The sequence below is a fragment of the Camelus bactrianus genome, chromosome 4, assembly GCF_048773025.1.
Source record: "Camelus bactrianus isolate YW-2024 breed Bactrian camel chromosome 4, ASM4877302v1, whole genome shotgun sequence".
Lineage (NCBI taxonomy): Eukaryota > Metazoa > Chordata > Mammalia > Artiodactyla > Camelidae > Camelus > Camelus bactrianus.
This window is the reverse complement of record NC_133542.1, coordinates 49,773,366-49,795,528: the sequence shown is the minus strand read 5'-3', so window position 1 is coordinate 49,795,528 and position 22,163 is coordinate 49,773,366. Positions and strand designations below refer to the sequence as shown.

General features: G+C 40.0%; 1 long non-coding RNA gene across 1 annotated transcript in view; it reads left to right on the top strand.

The window, feature by feature from the left end:
* Nucleotides 1-22,163, top strand: part of LOC123616277 (uncharacterized) — a 469,197-nt gene that overhangs the window by 65,831 nt on the left and 381,203 nt on the right. Inside the window, exon 3 of the long non-coding RNA XR_012506459.1 lies at nt 3,514-3,663. This is a non-coding gene — a long non-coding RNA (uncharacterized LOC123616277). The remainder of the gene's footprint in view (nt 1-3,513; nt 3,664-22,163) is intronic.

The window sequence follows — 22,163 nt, the reverse complement described above, 5'->3', positions numbered from 1 at the left end:
AAATATTTGTTGAATGAGTGGACTCTGTTATTTACTTTATTTCTCCAGAGAATAACTGAGACCTTTGTGAAACTTTTATCTAGATACGTTATTTTTTCCTCCATAAATCTCTTTTCTGTATCTAACCATCATCCATCTAATGCGAAAGGGAAACCTGGGTGTTATCCTGGAGTCCTTCCTGCCCTTCCCATATCCTTTCAATTCCTGACACTTGCTGACTTAAACATCCTAAATGTGTGTTGGTTGACTCTTCTCTCTCTCCATCCCTATGGCACTATCTCACTCAGGTCCTCACATTCCTCTCTGGGATTTTACAACAGTATCCTAGGGGTTTTCTCTGCCTGCATTAATGTCCTCCTCTGATTTACTTTCAGAGTGATATATATAAAATCCAAATTTGATCAGGTAATTTCTTTTCATTGGCTCTCCATCATTCATTAAAAAAAAAAAAAAAAAAAGAGCCAAGCTCCTTGGTATAAAATCTAAGGCCTCCCCTGCTCTGGCTTTTTTTTTTATGAGCTTCTCAGGTTTATTTCCTACACGCTGCTCCCTGCCTAGCACTGCACACTGCAGCAGGAGTCTCGGCCTCAGCACTGTGGACATTTGGGGCCCGATTATTCTTTCTTGGGGGGGCAGGGACGGTCCTGTGCCATTGTAAGATGTTTAGCAGCATCCCTGGTTTCTACCCACTAGATGCCAGTGGTACTCTCTTCTCCCAGTTATGACAGCCAAAAACAACTCCAGACATTGCTAAATGTCCCCTGGGGGACAAAAGTGCCCCCTGGTTGATAAATAGGAGTTGGATAATGAATCACAAACTCTTCGCACACACTGAGCTATGTAGTACCTCTACTCCTTTGCTTTTCTTGTTATTTGTTCCTGGAAAGCCTTTCTCCTTTGCCTAATGTAGGGAGAGAGGAAACGATTCTATCCTTCTGTCCTCTCCCTTGTGTGTTTCCTCTGAAGAGGAAGGACTAGTGATCTGATTAGTCAGATTCCAGGACACACGGGACACACACAGATGAGAGCATTTCTTTGAAAAGACCACATATGGGTCTAACACACTCTTCAGTTTTTTTTAAAAAAAAAATTTAACCAATTAATGCACAAATCCATGCTTATAAAAATTCAAACAATATAGAACATAGAATTAAAAGTGAAAGCTTTCCAGGGTCAAAGCAATCTAATTTAAAAAAAAAATTGATACATACTGCTCCAAAACTACCACCAGCAGGCCCCACCATTTGTGTCTGTGGCCCCCTTAGGGTTCCAGGACTGTGTATAGAAGACTGAGGCTCGGTTGGCTCACCAAAACACAGAAAACTGTTCACTTCATGATGCTGGCTGGGGTTATTGGAGCAGGTGATTCACATTTCGGGTCTACCTAGCTCAAAGAAAGACATTTCAGCAAAGCTTCTATGGGCCGCATCCTTCTTCCATCCCTTTTCCAAATCCCTTCCATCCCCATAAAAATCCACAAATCATAACAGTCAGAACTAATATCAAGAGAGACTGTTGACATTTTGATTGCACAATGTTACAAACATCAGTCCATAGACAGCACCAGATATTCTGCTTCACCTGATCAGGGGTGACCCCTGGGATCTGTTTTTGTTTGTTTGTTTGTTTGTTTTTAAACCAGCTCCCCACCCCTAGACGAGTCTGATGTGCAGCCTGGTATGGAAGCCAGTGACTGGCGAACTACAAATTAAAATGTGGAAAGACACATCCAGGTACCCAGCGTTTTGACAGCTGAGTATGCCACCACACTCACACGGTTTCAGCATGGAGTACTCCCCACACTTAAAACATCCTGAGTTACATAAATCCTTAGAGCAGGTGGACGAAAAGGTGTCTCTAAATGCTTCTGTCCTAAATACTAGGCAGGGCTTAAAAACAAACTAGGTAAAGAGGAAATACCTGCAAAATCTCTTAAGATAACAAAAACATGCCTGACGGTGGGGAAATGTAGCTGTTTTCATAAAGGTTTCCAGCTACGGGAACAAAGGGTGAAAGAAGTCCTTTCCATACCAGTTTAATTCTAGAGACCCCATCCTTTAAACAGGAAACTTAAAATAGCCCTTTCCCCTAATTCTGTTGATTATTCTTCTCTGTAAGCCTTCGTCAACACTTAGGATCCCAAGGGAGGTCACTCAGCATGGTGGGGGTGAGGTGTTCCTAGTAGTAGAAATGAAGATGAGAGAGTGAACTGGAAAAACGCTTTAAAAACTCTAATTGAGACAAACCTGACTACAAAATTATATCTGTGCTATGATTACAACTGTAAAAATTCTGTCTGCATATGGACAGGGACTGAAAGGGAGCATGAAAAAAAAAACGTAAACAGTTTGGTTTGTAGGATGGCAGAATTTTGGGTGGATTTTTCTTTCTTTTATTTTGAGTTTTGTCAATGTTTTTGTAATGTTTTGCAGTAAACAATACTATAAAAGAAGCAGCTGAACCTGCTGACTAATTATTGTTAGAAAGAGCAGCTTAGCATCAACTCTGTCAGAGCTAAAATTGCTGCTTTTGGCAGATGCTCTCCAACATTTAAGTTGATAATATCAGATAACCTTCACCTTGAAGTCAACTCCTTCTGGTCCAAAGGAGTATTTAAAATTTTTTTTACTTATTTCATTTTTTTGCAGCTAACTCATTCTGACAGGCATACCAGGTATTGGTTCAAGGGGGCCATAAGGAGGGTGTTTCATTTTGTTGTTTTATTTTATTTTTTAAAATAGTCAAAATGGTTGACTGGTTATACCTGTCCTAAGAAAGGTCTTGGACCAGATCATCTGCAATATAGTGAAAAACTCAGGGTCCTTAAAAGAGTGTTTGTCTAAGTGTGTGAGTGGATTCAAATTCCATTTTGAGGGAAATGGCTGGTGTCACCTGCAGGAACCCCTGCAGCTTATCTTTGAGCAGAAATGGAATGGCAAGAATACAAGTCAGGTCCTTAAAAAATTGACAACAGAACGTCAGCCTCACTTCTGGCACATCTGGTGTTGAAAGCACATGGATAATCAACATAAAAGACATTGGCACTTCAGGCACTCGTCAGCGAATCCAGTCCTGAAGTGCCTTGTAACTGTGCACTTGCCAAAGGCTCACCTAAGACACATAATATTGGAGAGAGATGATTTAATGAACTGGCGAGCTCTCCATTCCTCTTCTAGGAATTCTAATCTCTGTTCTTGTGATTTGTTGTGGTATCAGGAAGCAACATATCTGGGCTGGAATACCTACCTCTGTTCCAGATAGAAATGCTCCCACCGAGTTAAAAATTTAGTGTTATGCTCTGAACCTTTATGAGATTCAATTTAAGAATTGTCCATTGGAACAATGCTTTTGCATTTTTTTCCAAATATCATTGCTGAGGATGTTGTGCCTTATGTTACCTAAAATCTATTGTTTAAAAAAATTACATGATAAATTCCTTCCGGACTTAGGACATCAGCTTTTCTTTGCTGGTGACCCAAGTTGGAAACCAAGTGTTTCTCTTCTGTGCCTTAGGTACCGGGAAACTCAAGCTTTATCCTCAGCCCTCCTCTGCTGGCAGTTTCCTACATATCGGAGGAAGTGATGAACTCAGACAGCAGAGTCGGCCCAAGAGGGAGGATACTATTTGGTGCCCATTCAGTTGCTGTGTGTGTTACAGCTTAGGTAGGTACAACCCTTCCAACTTTAATGATCTCATTAGATATTTTTTCCTCCAAGAATTTGTTGTTCCTGAAGTGCTAGAATTTCATAAAGGAAGAAATGCACTTCATTTTCTATAAATATCGAAATTAATTACTCATCATTATAATTATTCATTAAAATTCAAAATTAGATGAGAATGTTCTTCATAGATTTTTTTTTTTAGCCTTGAAGAGATCCATTTTATTATAGCATCTACAGCTCTGCTATTTAAGGAAATCATGACATAAGGTTCATAATTGAATTAAGCCAATACCTTTGCCCAAATTCTAAGATGAAATTAATAAAAGATGGTGGGTAAAACTATGGTGTCTTATTAGGAAAAGTGTAGGCAGTTGAGTAGAACTGTTTTTGTAGATCTTACCCCAGTGTATCTAGCTGGGAACATACTCATTCGCTCATTCCATCTTTCAGTCATTCAACATGTGAGTCCAATATGTTCCAGGGACCATTTTAGGTGACAGGGATACATCAGTAAACAGAACAGACAGAACTCCCTGCCTTTACAGAATTTGCATTCTAATGGAGGGGGGGAAACAGTCAATAATAAACATATAAAAATATATGGTGTAACGGTTGGTATTAAGTGCTATGGAGAAAAGTCAAGAGGATAAGAGAGAGCTAGGGTGCACTGGGTGTGGGGGTGGAATTTGCTATTTTAAATAATGTGGCCAGGTGGTATCTGAGCATAGATCGGAAGAAGAGAGCTATGTGAGTCTCTCCGGGAAGAGTTTCCATGCAGAGGGAACAGTTTGTACAAAAACCCCAAAGCAGGTGTGTGCTTGGTGTGTTTGAGGAAAGCAAGGAGACAGATGTGGCAGGAATGGAGGATGGGAAGAAAGTGGTGGGAGGCCGTGGAGGGTCGAGGGAGCCAGATCCCATAGGCCATTTTAAAGTCTTTTAAAAAATAAGACGGGGAACAACTGGAGGGTTTTGAGCAGAGGAATAACATGATCTGGCATGATTTAAAAGCATCATCTGGTTGAATTGTGGAGAATAGATCTCAGTGCGGAGATGTGGAAAAGTGAAGTAGGAAACCTAGCTGGGAAATGATGGTCATCTGGACTCAGGTTGTAGAGGCGAAAGTGGGGAGAAATGGTCAGATTCTGATTGTACTTTGAAGGTAGAGCCACTAGGATTGCTGACTGTTAGAGTAGGAGATATGGAAGAGATACATTTTTGGTCTGAGCTAGTACTTTAAGGAATGCAAAGACTGGAGTTGCCAGAATTAAGGTTGAGATGTCCAAGTGGTAATGTCCAGTAGGTAGTTTAATAATATAAACATTAACTAAAACTTAATGTTACATTTAATAGAGATTTAATATACACATATATTATATATAAGTAATATATTATTAATAGTATTAAATTTTAATATATTTGTGGAATTACATTTAAGAGAGATGCTAACTCGTTAAACATATTTTAAAGAGGACAACTAAGATGGCAAGCACAGAGAAGCATGTTAGGTAAGCAGCAGCTGAAGGAAATGGAGATGTTTAGCATGAAGAAGAGAAGTCCTAGTGTAGATGTGTCTCTTTACATACTGGAAGGTCTACCACAAAAAGGGACAGCAAATGAATTTTACCTGTCATTCTCTGGGATGGATAGAAATCACAGGAAGCCCAGTTTCAGGTCAGTGTGAGATTATACACATGAACACACATTTTTATGAGTAGAATTTCTCTGTTCTGCGGCAGGACAGATTCTCTTCTGAAGTATTGGATCCCTTATTGCTGGAAGCACTTGGAGAGTTGCTGGGGATACTGTAGAGGGAACTAGACGGAAGGTTAGAGTATAAAGCCGCTAACGTTCATTTCTTTTTATTTCTGTGTGTTTTCCCTAAGGACCAAAGCACTCTATGTACCAATACACCATCATGAATATTCTTTCTTATATTGTGTTTTAAGATTTTTTTCACGGGTCTGTGGCTTCCTCCCAGATTAGACTGTAAACCTCTTGAGGACTGGAACATGTTTTTATCCTCTTTGTATTCCCTGATGCACTTGGTACAAGATTTTGTGTATAACAGGTACTCAGGAAAATACTTACTGGTTGAATAATTTTGCTTCCAACCCATCCTTATCCAAAATGTAAACACTTCTGAAATGGGGAGTTCTTACCCAGCCTAACACGTTAATGAGGCTAAATTGAGAGGACTAGTTTCATCCTTGAAATTCTAAAGGTCTGGAGTGGAAGAAAATTGCCAAATGAGGAAAAGAAAATTTACCTGCATCATACCTTTGTCTATGGCTGATTCTGCTTGTGTACAAAGTCTACCTAAAATGTCACATATTGTGGTATTGGAGTATGAAGGATACACATTAGAGTACAAAGTATCTGATTGAACATTAATCAGTGTTTTGTAGTTTTTCGCATATAAGTCTTTCACTTCCTTGGTCAGATTTATTCCTAAGTATTTTATTGTTTTGGATGTGATTTTAAAAGGGATTGTTTCTTTACTTTTTTTCCCCCTGATATTTCATTGTTAGTGTAAAGAAATGCAGCTGATATCTGTATGTCAATCTTGTATCCTGCTACCTTGCTGAATTCTTTTATCAGCTCTAGTAGTTTTTATGTGGAGTCTTTAGGGTTTTCTATATATAGTATCATGTCATCTGCATATAGTGACAATTTTACCTCTTTTCTTCCAATTTGGATCCCTTTTAGTTCTTTTATTGTCTGATTGCTATGGCTAGGACTTCCAGGACTATGTTATAGAAGTGGTGAGTGTGGGCATCCTTGTCTTGTTCTGGATTTTAGTAGGAAGACTTTCAACTTTTCACAATTGAGTGTTATGCTGGCTGTGTGTTTGTCATAAATAGTTTTTTATTATGTTGAGATATGTTCCCTCTCTACCCTCTTTGGTAAGAGTTTCTTTAAATCATAATTGGGTGTTGAATTTTATCAAATGCTTTTTCTGCATCTATTAAGATGATCATGTAATTTTTGTCCTCTCTTTTGTTGGTGTAGTGTATCATGTTGATTGATTTGCGTATGTTGAACCATCCTTGTGTCCTTGGGATGAAGCCAACTTGATAATAGTGTATGATCGTTTTTATGTGTTGTTGGATTCTGTTTGCTAATATTTTGTTGAAGATTTTTGCACCTATGTTCATCAATGATATTGACCTGTAATTTTCTTTTTTGGTAGTGTCTTTGTCTGGTTTTGGTATCAGGGTGGTGGTGGCTTCATAGAATGAGTTTGGGAGTATTCCCTCCTCTTCAATCTTTTGGAAGAGTTTGAGAAGGATAAGTATGAGCTCTTCTTTGTATGTTTGTTGGAATTCCCCAGTGAAGCTGTCTGGTCCTGGACTTTTGTTTGCAGGGAGTTTTTTAAATTGCTGATTCTATTTCACTTCTAGTGATCAGTCTGTTCAAATGATCTGTTTCTTCTTGATTAAGTTTTGGTGGACTGTATGTTTCTAGAAACTCATCTGTTTCTTCTAGGTTGTCCAATTTGTTGCCATATAGTTGTTCAATAGTGAGAAAATCTTATTAATTCATGTCTATTTTATATTTCACAGAAAACTAGTAGCAGAGGTTCAATGAGTTCCTTGCCGTAGAAAGTGTTAGTGGATTAATAATCACTTTAAACCCATCCATCCATCCATCCATCCATCCAATGAACACTTACTGAACACATACTATGGACTGAACTGTGAGGGATTCAATGAGGGCATATGATCTTGAGGAGCTCACAGCTGAGTAGCAGAACTGATCTAACATTATGGTACACTGTGTTAAATACTGTGCCCTGGAAAAACAAAGTTCCATGAGATCAGAGAGGAAAGAGTAGCTGACTTCTTGGGGAAGTTAGGAAATTCTTCCTGGGGAAAATGCCATCTGAACTGTCAAGGCTTTTTCATGACTCTCTACCCCCACAACCCAAGGCAGTATATCTCTCTCTGCTGTTTTCCTGTGGCACTTGTTACCTGCTTCTAACTACAGCAGTGCCCTGTTTATTGTAATTATCTGTTTACTGTCTACCTTGTCTGCTTGACCAGCATCCTTCAATGGCAAAGACTGTGTCTCATCTTCTCTCTCCCTACTCAGTATCCAACATAGGTCAAAATGTGTTGGTTAACACACTCACAATAAGTGAATCTTGAGGAATAAGTTGAAATTTACCAGGTCCAAGAGGAGAGTGAAGGGCATTCAATACAGAGGCATGGAACTATGAGAAGTTATGGAGGCATCGAAGGGTGTAGTGTGTTAGGAAAGTAGTAGGTGTGTTTGGAAGACTGACACTGAGGGAACATTCAGGAAAAGAATGGGAGACAACACCTGAGGAATGAAGCAGGACATTCTGATGGGTCCACTGGAAGTGAAATGACTCAGCCAGAACATAAAAGCATTTTAAAAACCATCAAGCAATATATGCAGCAGCTGTTCCTGACCCCAACGCCAGCCTCAGGACTCTGGCCTCACTCCATCTTGAGCCTCACGCATACATTTTGTGATTATATTCACTTTCTTCTGAGGGTTTGCAAAGCAAATTTTGCATTTTAGTTGTAGGTTTAACTACATTCTATTTATATCTTTCTTATTTCTTGGACAGAGAAGTATCCTTTGTTCCTATTGAAGTGATGTCTTTTCATCTACTTTCTAAATTATTTCATGAGAAATTAAAGATTTTTTTTCAGTCATTCCCTGTTCCTAGGGTCTGGCTTCATCACTATCTACCCAGTTTCCCAAGCCAGAAATCTGGACTGTATCATAACCTCTGCTTTTCCAAACTGCTCTCTTGCAATCAGTACTAAGTCTTTCTATTCTAATGTCCAGATGTATCTTGACTTTGTTCTGTTCTCTTTATTCACATGGCTTAAGTTCAGGCCACTTTTATCTCTCATTGGATTATTGCAGCAACCTCCTAACTGGTCTCCCTACCTCTACTTTTCTGTTTTTCTTTCTTTCTATCTATCTATCTGTCTATCATCTACGTAGTTGAAGATACATAGATGTACTCACATACACTTATCTACTGATCTATATCAATGCAAATCCTAGCCACTGCAGTTATATTTCTTTTTTTATTTTAAAATTTAAAAACTGTGGTAAAATATACATAACACAAGATTTACTTTTGTAACCATTGTAACGCAGTTCAGTGGCATTAAATACATTCACATTGATGTAGTACCATCAGCACCATCCATCGCCAGAAGTTTTTCATCATTGTAATCTGAAATTCTAAAACCATTAAACACAAACTGCCTGTTTTCCTCTCCCCCCAGTCCCTGGCAACCACCATTCTGCTTTCTGACTCTATGAATTTGACTACTCTAGATACCTCATTTAAGTGGTATCATACAGTATTTGTCCTTACGTGACTGGCTTATTTCTTAGCATCATTTCCTCAAGGTTCACCCCTGTTGCAGCATGTGTCAATGTTTCTGTCCTTTTTAAGACTGAATACTATTCCACAGTATGTATATACTACACCTTGCTTATCCATTTTTCCTTGATGATTACAATATTTATTAAATATTTTAACTCTTAGAACTTTACTGTAACTTGTCCCCATTACTCTCAGGATAAAGCTAAAAGACTTGACTGTGGTTCACAGGGCTGCCACCTAACACTGCAGCTTTCATTCTGTTTATGTCCCCTTACATGCTCCACTTCAGTCTGGCAACCTGGCCTTGTGCCATCTCTTCCACGTGTGGATCTTTATCCCAAGTTCTTCCTCAACTTACAGTGCCATTTTTAAGGATAATTGTAGCTTGGACTTCAGGACTCAGCTCAAGACATCGCCTCCTCCAGGAAGCTTTCCTCCTCTCATCCAGGAGGGGTCAGTTATCCCCTTTTTTGTGCTTCTGGAATCCTCTGAAGTTCTCTCTACCAGTGCACTTGTCACACTTAGAGAAAAGACGATGTCTTGTTTCCCACTTCATTCCTGGAGTCAAGCGTATTTTGAGTGCTCAATTTATGGAGTCGGCAAGTATCTGGAGTCCTGAAGGAGGCAGGCGCTGAGGCAGTGGCCTGTGTCAGTGACTGACTCAAGCGACCAAATGTGAGGGGTAACCCCAGCAGCCTGCTGAGCGCCAGCTCTCTCCATGCCCACGGAGCTGGGGGACCAGCGCTGGGGCACCAGCGCTGGGGCACGCGGAGGATGACTGGGATGCGTGGGGAGGCATGTTCCCAGCCCTCAGCTGTTAAACCTGCTAGGTGTTTTGGTACTTTCAGCACATTTTAATCTTTTGCTCTTTTGGTTAATGTGCTTACACCCTTCCTGCCTCCATTCTCCACCAATTCTCCTCCTCACTCTCCTCCCCCTACTCTGAACTTGGAGATAAATGCATATGTTTAGGTCACTTAAACAAAAATGAGACTTTATTCTGTGAAGTAAGTGTTTAGTTTGTAAAAGGATCAATGGGCTATTTTGGATCAAATAACTGTGTTTTCTTTCGCCATTTAAAATAGTCTATTTTCATTTTTTTAAGCCATGTGAAAGGACCTAAGAATATCCCCAACTTAGTGTTAGATCCCGTAATTACATTTTCCCATTTTGAAAGCAGTTATGCAGTCCTTACAATAGAGTCAACGCCGCTAAAAATAAACTCCAGGCAGTTCATATTAACTGGGTAATAATAACAGGCAACAAGGAGGCTCGGTGTCCAAATATGATGAAAACAGGAAGTTCATTACACAAGCTGTTCTTTCCTGATAGATCTGAATTCTTAAAGCCTTAACTCAAAAATAATCCCTTCAGGTTATAAATAAAAGCAGAGAATTGTCTCTTACTCGTAGCTCAATGGAGATGATAACATTGTAGCTAAATAAATTCACATAGTCACGGATAGACTGTAACTCCAGAACGCCTGTTCGGAGGAGGAAGGAGGTAGTTTGGAGACCCCTCTCCTGGCAGACAGGCTGCTGTATATATTGCCCTGGGGATTTACTGTTTTCTTACCTGGGGCACAAGTTGCAAAGCAGATACTGCTTTACTTCGGTAAGATGGCAGGAAGGCAGAAAGGCTTCAGGTGTGGAAAGTATTTCTGTTTTTCCCTGGGGAGAAAATGGATGACCAGAACATCCCAGCTGTCTTCCAAGTATTATAAATTTCAGTCCTGGTTTTTCAGGGTGAGGTGGGGAATGAGGCCCAAAGGAAGAGCATAAACCCCCTTCCTTACAGAACTCCTTTTCTCTAGTGTCGCTGCAAAGATTCAGATTTTCATGATTAAAACAAGGTGAGTATGGAGGAAATTTTTAATTTATAAGAATGAACCCCACCAGCTCCCTTCCTGAAATCAAAACCCAGCCCTCCACGGTGTCACTGGGTGCTCTGAGGGGACCCACGACCTTGCCATCCACCTTCTCTTTGGGAATCTCTCACTAGTTGTTACCAAAGCCACCAGTAGGGTCACCCTGGTCCAAAAAGGCATCACATCTTTCCTTACCTTCCTGTAACACAGCGGAGACCATGCTTGAAGGTTCAGTAAAGACTCAGCTACAGGATTGAGGTGGGGAACAGAACAGGGGTGACAAAGACATGTCAGTCACAGAGAGTGACAAGTGCACACTGATCTGGCTTGGCAGGTGCAGTTTTCTCTCTTCAGGCTGGGTCAGTAGCATCTCTAGGGTTTGTCTTGGGCAAAAGGGCATGCTTGAGGAGTGCTCACCTTGTGAATGTCCCCAAATCCTCCCAGCTGTTCTTAATCGTCGCTTCCATGGTGTCTGTACTCCTCTTTCCTGGAGAGTGATGCTTGTTTCTTTCACTGCACAGCACATCTAGGGATTTGTGCATCCTGGGAAGGAGGTGCTTGTCACTTTTGAAATGATAACAGATAGGGCCAGTCACAGTAGGCATTGGGAGAGCCACATTGTCAAAGCCTCACATTTAGGAATAGCTTTAAATGTAGACATTTGATGTTATTTATGTTGCTTGAAGTTAGCATAGCTACAGACATACACTGATCTAATTATATTTTTAAAAAATTATCATACATGACTTAAAACTATGTTCTATGGCCAGATCACATTAGCTGTTAGGTACTGTAAATTTTGTATTTTGTAAACCTATAAATATTAGACTAGGTATATATTTATCGAGTATAAATGTTTAGAATATATCACACTTTTTGTAATGCTCTTTTGGAATTTCTTAATTTTCTAAAATATTGCCACTCTCAGAAATTGGAAGTAGTCTGGCCTCTGTAAGGCCCTTGACCTTCTCCATCCTCTATGCTGTCCATGGGGAGTGGTGGACTTCTGTAAGAGAAGGAGGGAGGTTTATAGAGATACTCTCTCTCTTGTGGTGGATGAAGGCAATCATTCTTAAACTTACATGTGCAACAAAATTTCCTAGGAAGCTTATTGGAAATGACACACAATGCACTGAGAATTTCTGGCCCAGACCTGAGATCTTGACTCGGGGTGTGAGACTACTCTTTGAAAAGACCTGCAACAGATTGTAGAGGAGCTATTGGGGGAAGTTGAAGTGTAAAAGAGGTCCCTTTTGGGAAATAAATAATGATTCCTTCTGGGAATAGTGACGACTCTGTCAGAGAGAGAGGTTTCCCCCACTAGGATCAAAAAAGGAACAGAGCAAGGGATCTGGTAGATGAGAAAGCAGAAGGGAGGTTGGGGTGGCTGGGGAGATGTCTGAATGAGCAGATCGGAGGCGAGGGGGTAGACAGTTATGCTGGAGGAATGTGGGAGGGAGCAGCTTCTGGGGGACTTCGCTGGAAAGGAGTGGTGAGTAGACCTCAGAGTAGAGCAGGCTCGTCCCAGAGGGTCAGAAAGCTGAGCCCGAAGCTGAAGAAGGAGCAGAGGCTCTGGGGTTGGTATCAGAAGAAGCCCGGAACCAACCACTCCTGCCACAAACTGTGAACAAGCTGGAATAATCCCCATAGGTCACTCAGCTAATACATGCCCAGTGAAGACTGACCTCTTATGACATTTTAATTAATTTATCTTTTTGTAAAAAGAAGGGAGTACTAAGAGTGCTGGGGGAGGGAAGGGAGGGATCCCAACCTGAGGGGTAAGGAGTGTTTTCCTAGATTTCCGAGTTGTTTGAGCTAAGTGAAGGTGACATTCCTTCGTAGAGCCACCTGCGTCTCTTGTACCATCAGTACTTCTGCCACAGGGTCAGTTTTATACAGTTTTTAAAAATGATAGTTTAAACATATCCATTCCATTTTCATGATCAACGCATAACTTATTAGTGTTAACAGATCCAAAGTTCTTCTGTTACTTTTTGTCCATTCTAAGACCCTACTGCAGAACCCTTCCTGTGAGTAATAAGGGAAATATATCCGCTCTTTATGTGATTAAATAATGATTGGGCTTTCTTTGGTTTTAAATATTGGTGATCTTTGCTACAGAAGTTTTTCTTGATTTTAAGTTTTACTTCTTTAATTTTTACTGCTGATAGCAACTGTGTCCCCTATTTTGGAGTTATCTGCTTAGCAACTTGACTATGAGCCATTTGAGCAAACAGTGCAGTTCTCGAGCTTTCTGGATTGCAAAGCTCTATTGTTTCTTGACTTCCACATATTATCCATTTTTTCCCCTGGTGGAACAACATTAGTAGATTACAGCAAAAACTCATAACAACTCAACTCCTATTTTGCTTCTGTTGGGGCCATCACAGGTAATGGTTTCCAAGGTATAAAAAAATAGAATGAATCGTGTTAACGGGGGTTTGAAATCAAAGACAGTCATTGGATGTGTGTGTGTGTTCCTGTGGTTCATGTGCAGAAAGTCAAAAGATAATCAACCTAAATAATTCAACAAATTTATTTAGTGCCTGAAATATGCCAGACACTGTTTCAGTGCTGGGGATATAAGAGTGGGCCAAGCACTGATCCCATTCTCAGGGAACTTACACTCTTGTAGTAGGAGACGGATAACAAAGCGGGTGGCAGGAGGTAGGATATGTGTGCTGTTTTATAATAGGGTAGTTAGATTAGGCCTCGGTAATAAGGGACACTTGAACAGAGACTTGAAAGAAGTGAGCAAGTCTAATGGATGTGTGTGGAAAGGAAGGTTAGATACAAAGGCCTTGATATAGGAGATTGCAGAGCATCTGGAGGAATAGCAAGGGGACCAGTGGGAGTGGAGTGAAATGGATAAGGGGGAAAGTGAAAAAAAAAATGAGGTCAGAAAGTCAGCTGGGAAGCTCATGGAGCATCTCTGAGGCCATGGAGTGAAGACTCTGAAAATTTTTTTCCCTTGGTGAAGTAGGAAGCCCATGGAGGATTTTGAGCAAAGGAATGTTATAAATATATTAACAGGACCAATGTGTCTGCTATCATGGGACTGTGTTCCCTAGAAGTGGAGACTGAGGCAGGGGCATGTGTGTGGTTTCCAGAGAAACTGGTAGGGGCTGAGGGAGTGGGCTAGAAGAGAAGAGTGGTCACATGGGGAGCTGTGGAGTATAAACTTCACCTTAGAATTTTTCCCACTTGAGACAAGGGAGAGAGGCTTTCTACCTTCACCTTGGTTATTGGCTAAAGACTCTCCAGAAGGGTATGGACAACGTAAATCCAGGCACTTCCAGGTGTGGTAGCTTCCACTGCCCAAGTGCAGTTCTCACTGATGCGCTCACAGTGGTGGGGGAAGGCTTACCAACCAAACTGAGGAAAGGTCCTGATTGAGTGTGCCCACAGCATTTTCTGCATGGAATAAGGGTGGAGCAGAGACATCGATTAGCAGGCTAATGCAATAGTGCAGAAGAGAGTTGAAGGTGGCTTGGACTAGAATGTCGCAATAGAGGTGTTGAGAAATGGTTGGATTCTGGAAAATTTTGAAGGCAGACTCCACAAGATTTGCTAATGGATTGCCTGTAGCATGTGAGACAGAATCAAGGACAACTCCAAGGTGTGTGGCCAAGCCATTTATTGAGATAGGGGAGATTGTGGGAGGAGCAGGGTTTAGAATGAGGTGACAATTAGAAGCTCCACTGGAGACACAGTAAATAGAAAATGCCTTGTAGATGTTTAAGTGAAAATGTCAAGGAGGCAGTTGGATGTAAGGGTCTGAAGTTCTAAAGTTCCTAGGTTCAGATGACTAACTGCCCATGATCCTAAAAGAATGTAGATATGTGTTTGAGGTCACACTACTCAAAAGTTTCACTGGGGTTTTAAAGATGGATACGGAGTGAGAAAGCTATAATTAGTTCCAATATACCTCAAAGGACACAAGGTAAATATTGTACATTATAGGTCAGTAAGCTTAATAACAACTTCAGCTACCATTTCTAAAATAAATCATTAAACAGATGATTTTTGAGAAGTTTATCAAAAGCTGTAATAATTTATAGGTAACATGGATTCTCCAAAGAACAGATCAGAATGTACTAGCTTTATTTTCATTTTTGAAACATGTACCTAAGCATAGAGGTTTGGGGAATTCTGCCGTCTTAGTATATCCTGATTTTTATATAGTGTTTGTTCAATTTCGGTATCATATCCTTCTGACAAAATGAAGAAATGTGGGCCAGAAAATAGCTATAGCTATGTAGCTTTCTAACTGGCTAAGCAAGAAGAACAAAGAAGGGTCAACCCTTAGATTATTTTTTTTGCCACCAATTAAGTTTTCATATCACTAGGCCCTTTGCTAAGTCATCATTTTTATCAACAACTTAAATAAAAAGCTAGAAAGCATATACATAGTAAGATCTGAAGATGACACAACTTGAGGAATACTAGCTAGTATATATTGAATTATGGATTGGAAGCTTAAAAAAGGAGAAACCCAAACTCACAATCTGAAATTTAATAGAGATGGGTGCAGAATAAAGCAAAACACCCCATTTTACAGGTTGTGAAAGATCTCCCTTCACAGCGAAGAACAGAATTAACCATTTTTCTGTCAAGAGGTTTATTTCCCCATTAAGTCATTTGTGGCATTAAGTTCAGGGTGCAGGCTTTGGAGCCACCAGGCCTGGGTGAGCCACTCACCATCAAGGGTATGTTTCTTAAAATAATGTATTTTATTTTCTTTACCTTGAAGAGGAGGATAACAATATTAGTTCCAACTAATGTTGTTGAAATTGTTGTAAGTATTAAACCCATGTAAAGTACTTAGAATAATGCCTGAGACATGTTAGATGTTCAATTGATAACTATTATAACTTACTCAACAGTGTGATCGGGTTGTTAAAATGGTAAAGCCAATTCTGAGTACAATGGTAGAAATGAGGTGTCACAATCAAGGGAAGCTCATGTCCCACTGTCCTCTTTACTGCTGGGATTTTGTTCAGGGCTGGGTGTCTCTAATTAAAAAAGTATCTTTACTCTGTGGGAGAGTGAGTGCTGAAGGTGGTGAGGGAATAGAATCATGCCAAAAGAAGAGAAATTGAAAGGATAGGGAGTAGAGAACATGGCTTCTTTTGGAGAAACATTCAAAAGCCGAAATAAAGCTTTCTTGAAAAATCTGAAGGGCTGTTATGTGGAAAAGGAATTAGATAGAGTCCCTGTGGCTCTGAAGACAGACCCAGGAGCACTGAGTAGGAATAAAAAGGAAGGGGGTGGGGCCCAGAAGTGTTTTAACTTCCTTCTGGGTGGAGGGATGACAGAAGCCTGTTCTAGCTCTGCTTCCAAGTCACTGTGTGATGTCAAGTCTCTTCTGCTACTGGTCTCAATTTCATAATCTGTGAAATTAGGGTTTGGATTAAATGTGCTGTAAAGTGGAAATTACAGTTGGTCTATCAGTGGGCTGTCTTCCTAGACAGTGGGTTTCCTGTCACTGGAAATGTTTAAGTAGAAGCCATGAGTTGTATTCTAGTAGACATTACTGAATTTGATTGGAATTCGATCTAAGTGGCATCAAAGATTGCTTTCATTTCTGATCCTGGGGAGGAAAAATATTTGTGTATCTGTATGGCTTATCCATCCCCATCCTCAACCATTAGCCCTGCTTTCTTAATGGAGATATAGACTCTTAAATGAGTATGTAAGAACTCAAACATTCTCTATTGATTAGACTGAGGTACGATTCTACCCCATTCACATACCTTGGGCAGTACAGCTCACAGTGTATTGAATGACTTCATGAAAGAATTCTACTTGGTCCCTTGGTGCCTAAAGTGTCACAGCAGTATTTCTGTCATTGCTTCCATTCTTTGTCCTGAAAGTGGAAAAAGCGAAAAGTACCCACAAGCCACTGACTCCATGTTACACAGCCCCTGGTTCATGGCTATGCCTTGAGAACATGGTGCTGGTGGAGGCTGGGATATGCAGGCTGGGGGGTGGGTGCAGCAGAAGAGGGAGGGGCTGAGCACAGCAGTGGCAGACTGGATGGCAGCCATGAGCAGCAGAGCTGTGGGACACCGTCATCTGTTGCCTGCAGCTGCCAGGCTGACTTTGTTCTTTCATATCAAATATTTATTGATCATTTATCATGTGGAGGACACTCTACTAGGCACTCTGAGGGACACCTAGGAGGAAGACACATAGCGTCTTTCTGGCAAGGAGTTTCTAGTCTGTTTGGAAGACAATTAGCAGCCAGCAGCAAACACTTTGCATAGTACTTCATTGCTTGCAAAGGGTCTTCAGGCAAATCATTCTCCTCTCAACAGTCTGTGGGATTAGACCCTTCAACTACCCTCACAACAACCTGTGAGGTATTATTATTCCCACTTTTCAGACAGGAAACTGGCTCTGGACATTAAACTATTTACCTGATATCCCCCAGTTGTGTTGTCTGAAGTGCCCTGGGCACATCTTCTGGCTTCAGTTCCCATGCTCTTTCCACTACACCACACTAAAGACAAATTAAAAACCAACATATAGGCTATACTATATATCAAGGGAATTGCTTGGGTAAGATGTGGTATAGGAATTCAGGAATGCATATCACTGTGACTGGGTACAGAAGGGAGATAGGACTATGAAAATGGGTTAGAGTTTGATTGGTGGAGACCAAGGGAGGGCATTATAGACAAAGCAGATGTTTTATCAAGGGTGGGAGGTAAGAGAGCAGAAATTTAAGATGTTCAAGGGGATGCCATGTTTGGTCACATCATTTGTGTCCTGCAAACTCCAGGGGTATTATTGTAGACTATGATATAAATACCATCCCAGGGATTGTTCAGTGCACAACCTATACAATAGTATGAGAGCAGCCACGAATGAATATATCAATGGGACTGAGCTGGAGAGTTTGGTCGAGAAGTCAGATAGAAACCTGGAGAGGTGAACAAGGAACTGATCATGGAGAGATGAGAGGCTTAAGGTAAGGGTTTTCCATTTTAATCTTTAAGGACTGAATAATTTTTAACCAGAAAAGAGCCACAATGAAAGCAATGCTTTGAGAGACTGATTTTTGGATATACAGATTAAATTTGAAATGGGAAAAGTTGGGGACAGGAGACTAGATAATTTTGGTCACCTAACATGAGGCCAAAAAACGGTCTGAATAGTGGTGGTGGCAATGGGAAGACAAAGAAAAGGACAAACATGGGAGACCTTCTTTCTTTCACTAATTCCACAAATGTTCTTTGAGCTTTTAGTAAGTACAAGGCAATATGCTTCATGCCAGTGATTTAGTAGTGAGCCAAATAGGCATGATTCTTGCCATTCTAGAGTTTATAGGCCAGTAAGGGAGTCAGACATTCATCAAATAATCATATAAAGACTAATTACAAACTATAATAATGCTATGAAGGAAAAGCACAAGATGATATGAGAATGTATAACAGGGTGGAATCTGATCTAGTTTGGGCAGATAGGAATCAGAGATGTTTTCTCTGAATAGAATAATAAAAAAAAATTGAACTGAGGGTGAATAGGAGTGAACTATGCAAAGGGAGGTGAGGAGAGGGAGAAAAGCATCCCAGACAATGGGAACAGCATATGCAAAGGTCCTGTGGTAGCAGGGAATATGCCTTCAAAAAGGTGAAATGTGACTAGTATGGTTAGTCTATGGCAAACAAAGTAGAGTGTGCTGACTTGAGACTGGAAAGAAAGGCAGGAGCCAGATAATATTGGGTTCTTTGTTTTTATTTCAAGAACAATGAGAAAACATTGGCATATTTTAACCTGGAGGTGACATGTTGAATACTGCATTTTGAAATGGATACTCTTGTTGCTATGTGGAGAACAGATGGGAGGTGGACATTCAGGGTAACTGGTAAGAGCCTACTGCAGTAGTCCAAGAGAGAGAACTTGGTGGATTGGACAGTGGAGAGAGAACATTATGAAAGAGGACTTACCAGAACTTGATGACTAATAGGATGTGGATGAAGAAAGGAGAAAAACAAAACAAAAAAAAAAAACAGTCAGGGTTTTAGATATGGGAGTCTTGCAGCTTGCCAATACTATTAAGGGATATTATAGAAAGTAGGGGGTAGTGCCGGCTTGATATGCAGGGTTAGGGGGTTATCCAAGTGACAAGTAAGCAGTAGGGTTGGAATTTAAAAAAGAGAGGACTGCAGTTGTAAGATTGGGAACAATTGATAAAATTGTGGTAGTTAAAATGTGAGTGGAGGGGTCTAAAGTGGGGGAGATAGTGAAGAAACGTAATAGAGGGTTCAGGAGTGGAACTGTGTAAAACAGCACCACTGGGTAAGGTGAACTGGCAAGGTAAGGTGAACCTGCAAAGAAGTGGTCACAGAGGTAGAAGGATATGCTTACAAGAAAATCAAAAATTTAACCACTAAACATCACCCTTTTTATTACAAACTCATAAATACTTCCCTGAATTAAATAATGATAGACATCTACCAGGAAAAAAGTTACTCTGTGGCCCCCAATGCTGTTGTCCCCATAACATGTTTGCTTCTGGAGTATAATGGTTATTTAGGGATGGAGCAAATCAACCTAAGGCCAGAGTCTCCCCGGCCCTACATCTACTTGTCACAGGCAGAGAAACTACATTTAGGTTGTAGCTTTTGTTAGTGACAATTGTGGTCCAGAATCAGATTCTGCAAGAGCCATCCATTTGTAAATAAATAGACTGAGGACCTAAAGGCATCAAAATACGTCTTTCTTCTAAAATAAAAAAACTAATCTGCTTCTATATTTAAGTCACAGTGTGTTCTTGTGAGCAAAGAACACCAAACTTCCATTCTTATTCCAAATGTCTCTGAAATTCAGTAACACTTGTCTCAGCACTGAATAAGCATATTAAACATGAAGTTACCAACTTTCTCTGCTGAACTTTTTCACCCACTTAAAGGTTTTCCTGAAGACTTCAATTCTGAACGATGATAGCATGCTTGATTTGTGCCAGGTGTTGTCAGGAATTATGGGCCAAATTGGTTATTTTGGGATGGGAAGCCAGCTTGAGGCTGGCACCAATGACTTGATGCATTTGCAAGACAAAACATTTAAGTGAAAGTCAATGTGTTCTCTCCTTCGGAAGGTCTCTTGTGAGAGCAAAGCTCAGGTGGCCTCATCCAGCCAAGACTGTAGTCAAAGTTGAATACTCTAAAGACAAAATGGAAAAGTTCAATTCAATGAATTGGGTAATTTGTTTAGTTTATGGTTAGTTGAAAAGTTAAGGCAAGACATCTTTACTGCTCCTCTGCTTCTGTGGACAGGGAGGTGGGTATGAAGAATGGCTCCCTGATAACCACCTAATAGTGTCTTGTCCCTGGTCAGTCACCTCTGGATCACTGTCCCATAGTAGGATGGTAAAGCTCCTGTTTTTCTTGTAGTGTCCCTGGGATTCGTCCCACCTTGTTCTCAGAGTTTCTTCTGAAGTGCTACTTCCCCAGTCCCCTGCCAGAGTCTGAGGCCAGCAGTTCAGATAGGTAAGGGTGACTACTCCTCCAGCCTAAGTACTGGAGGTTCATGGAGGTACAGGTAGAACCAAGCTCTATGTATGTCAGAGCCAAGACTTTAGAAGAAGTTTACATTTTTATAACTTACACGTAGGGAGGTACCACCTGAAATATAAACCTTTAGCAACATTCATTAACCTTTTTAAAAAAAACTGAGGTACAAGTTATATGTAATGAAATGCCCAGATCTTTAAGTTCAATCAGTTTTGACAACTGCATATCAAAACATAAACTCTTTGCATCAGCCCAGAATGTACCCCTTCCTGGTCAGTCCCCATACTCACCCGTCAACTGCTGAGCTCCTTTCTATCACCATAGGTTAGTTTTGTCTATTCTAGAATTTCTCATGAATGGACTTATACAACATGCGCTCTTTTGTGTGTTGTTTCTTTTATTGAGCATATTTTCGAGATTCATTCGTGTTGTGTGTATCACTAGTTCAATCCCTTTTATTGCTGAGTAGTGTTCTATTCATTGAATGTGCCACAGTTTAAAAAAAAAATGCTTCCCCTGTTGATGGACATTTGGATTGTTTCCAGTTTGGGACTATTATGAGTAAAACTGCTATGAACATTCTTATATAAAGCTTCGTTTAAACATACATTTTCATTTCTCTTGGGAAAACATCTATGCGTAGAATTTCTGGGTCATAAAGAAGATGTATTTTTAACTTTTAAAGAGACTGCTAAACATTTTTCCAAAGTAGTTGTTCTACTTTATACTCCCACCAGAAAAAGTGAAAATTTAGATTTATCTACATCCTTTCCAGCATCTGGCATTATTAATAATTTTTATCACGATTGTGTGTGTGTATGTGTGTGCTGTGTATAGTGGTATCTCATTGTATTTTACTTTACATTATTAACCTGATGACTAATGATGTTGAATACTTTTACACGTGTTTTTGACTATCTTTGTATCTTCTTTAGTTAGTTGTCTGTTTACATTTTAGGCTCATTTTAAAAAATTGAGTTGTCTTTTTACTATTGATTTACAGGGTTTATTTGTATGTTTTAAACATATTTGTCAGATATATGTATTGTGAATATTTTTTTCCCAGTCTGTGGCTTGTCGTCTTTCTTGATGGTGTCTTTTGATGAGCAGTTTAATGTAGTACCATTTATCAATGTTTTCCTTTTATGGTTCATGCTTTCTCTATCCTTCTTAAAAGTTTTTGCCCACCCCAAGGTTGTAAAGATTTTCTCCTAAGTTTTTTTCCTAACTCTATTTTTTAACCTTTACATTTAAGTCTATGACCCATCCTACATTAATTTTTGTGTATGGTGTGAGGTAGGAGTCAACATTCATATTCTCTATCTCTTTCTCAATTTTGGTATGGTTGTTCTAACCCAGTTATTGAAGAGATTTTCCTTTCTTTACTGAATTGCTTTGGTGCCTTGTCAAATGTAATTTGTCTGTATGTGTATGGATCTATTTCTGGACTCTTTATCCTGTTTATAGTCCTGTTTTCTTCTCTAGGTGTTGGTAATGATTTTGAAATAGAAATAGATTGAGATTATTAGGTATATAGAGGTGTATGAATTGGAGTGTGAGTCCCACAGTAAGCATCTTTGACTACTTGAAGATTTTGTGTGTACGTGTTTAGTGAACACTAGATCGCTTACTTGATTCTCATGTGAGTACACCACGGGAGGCGGTTACAAAGAGCAAGCGTATTGATGTGTTTTGGCTTTTACTTGCTGGTTAGAGCAACATCTTTCGAGAATGA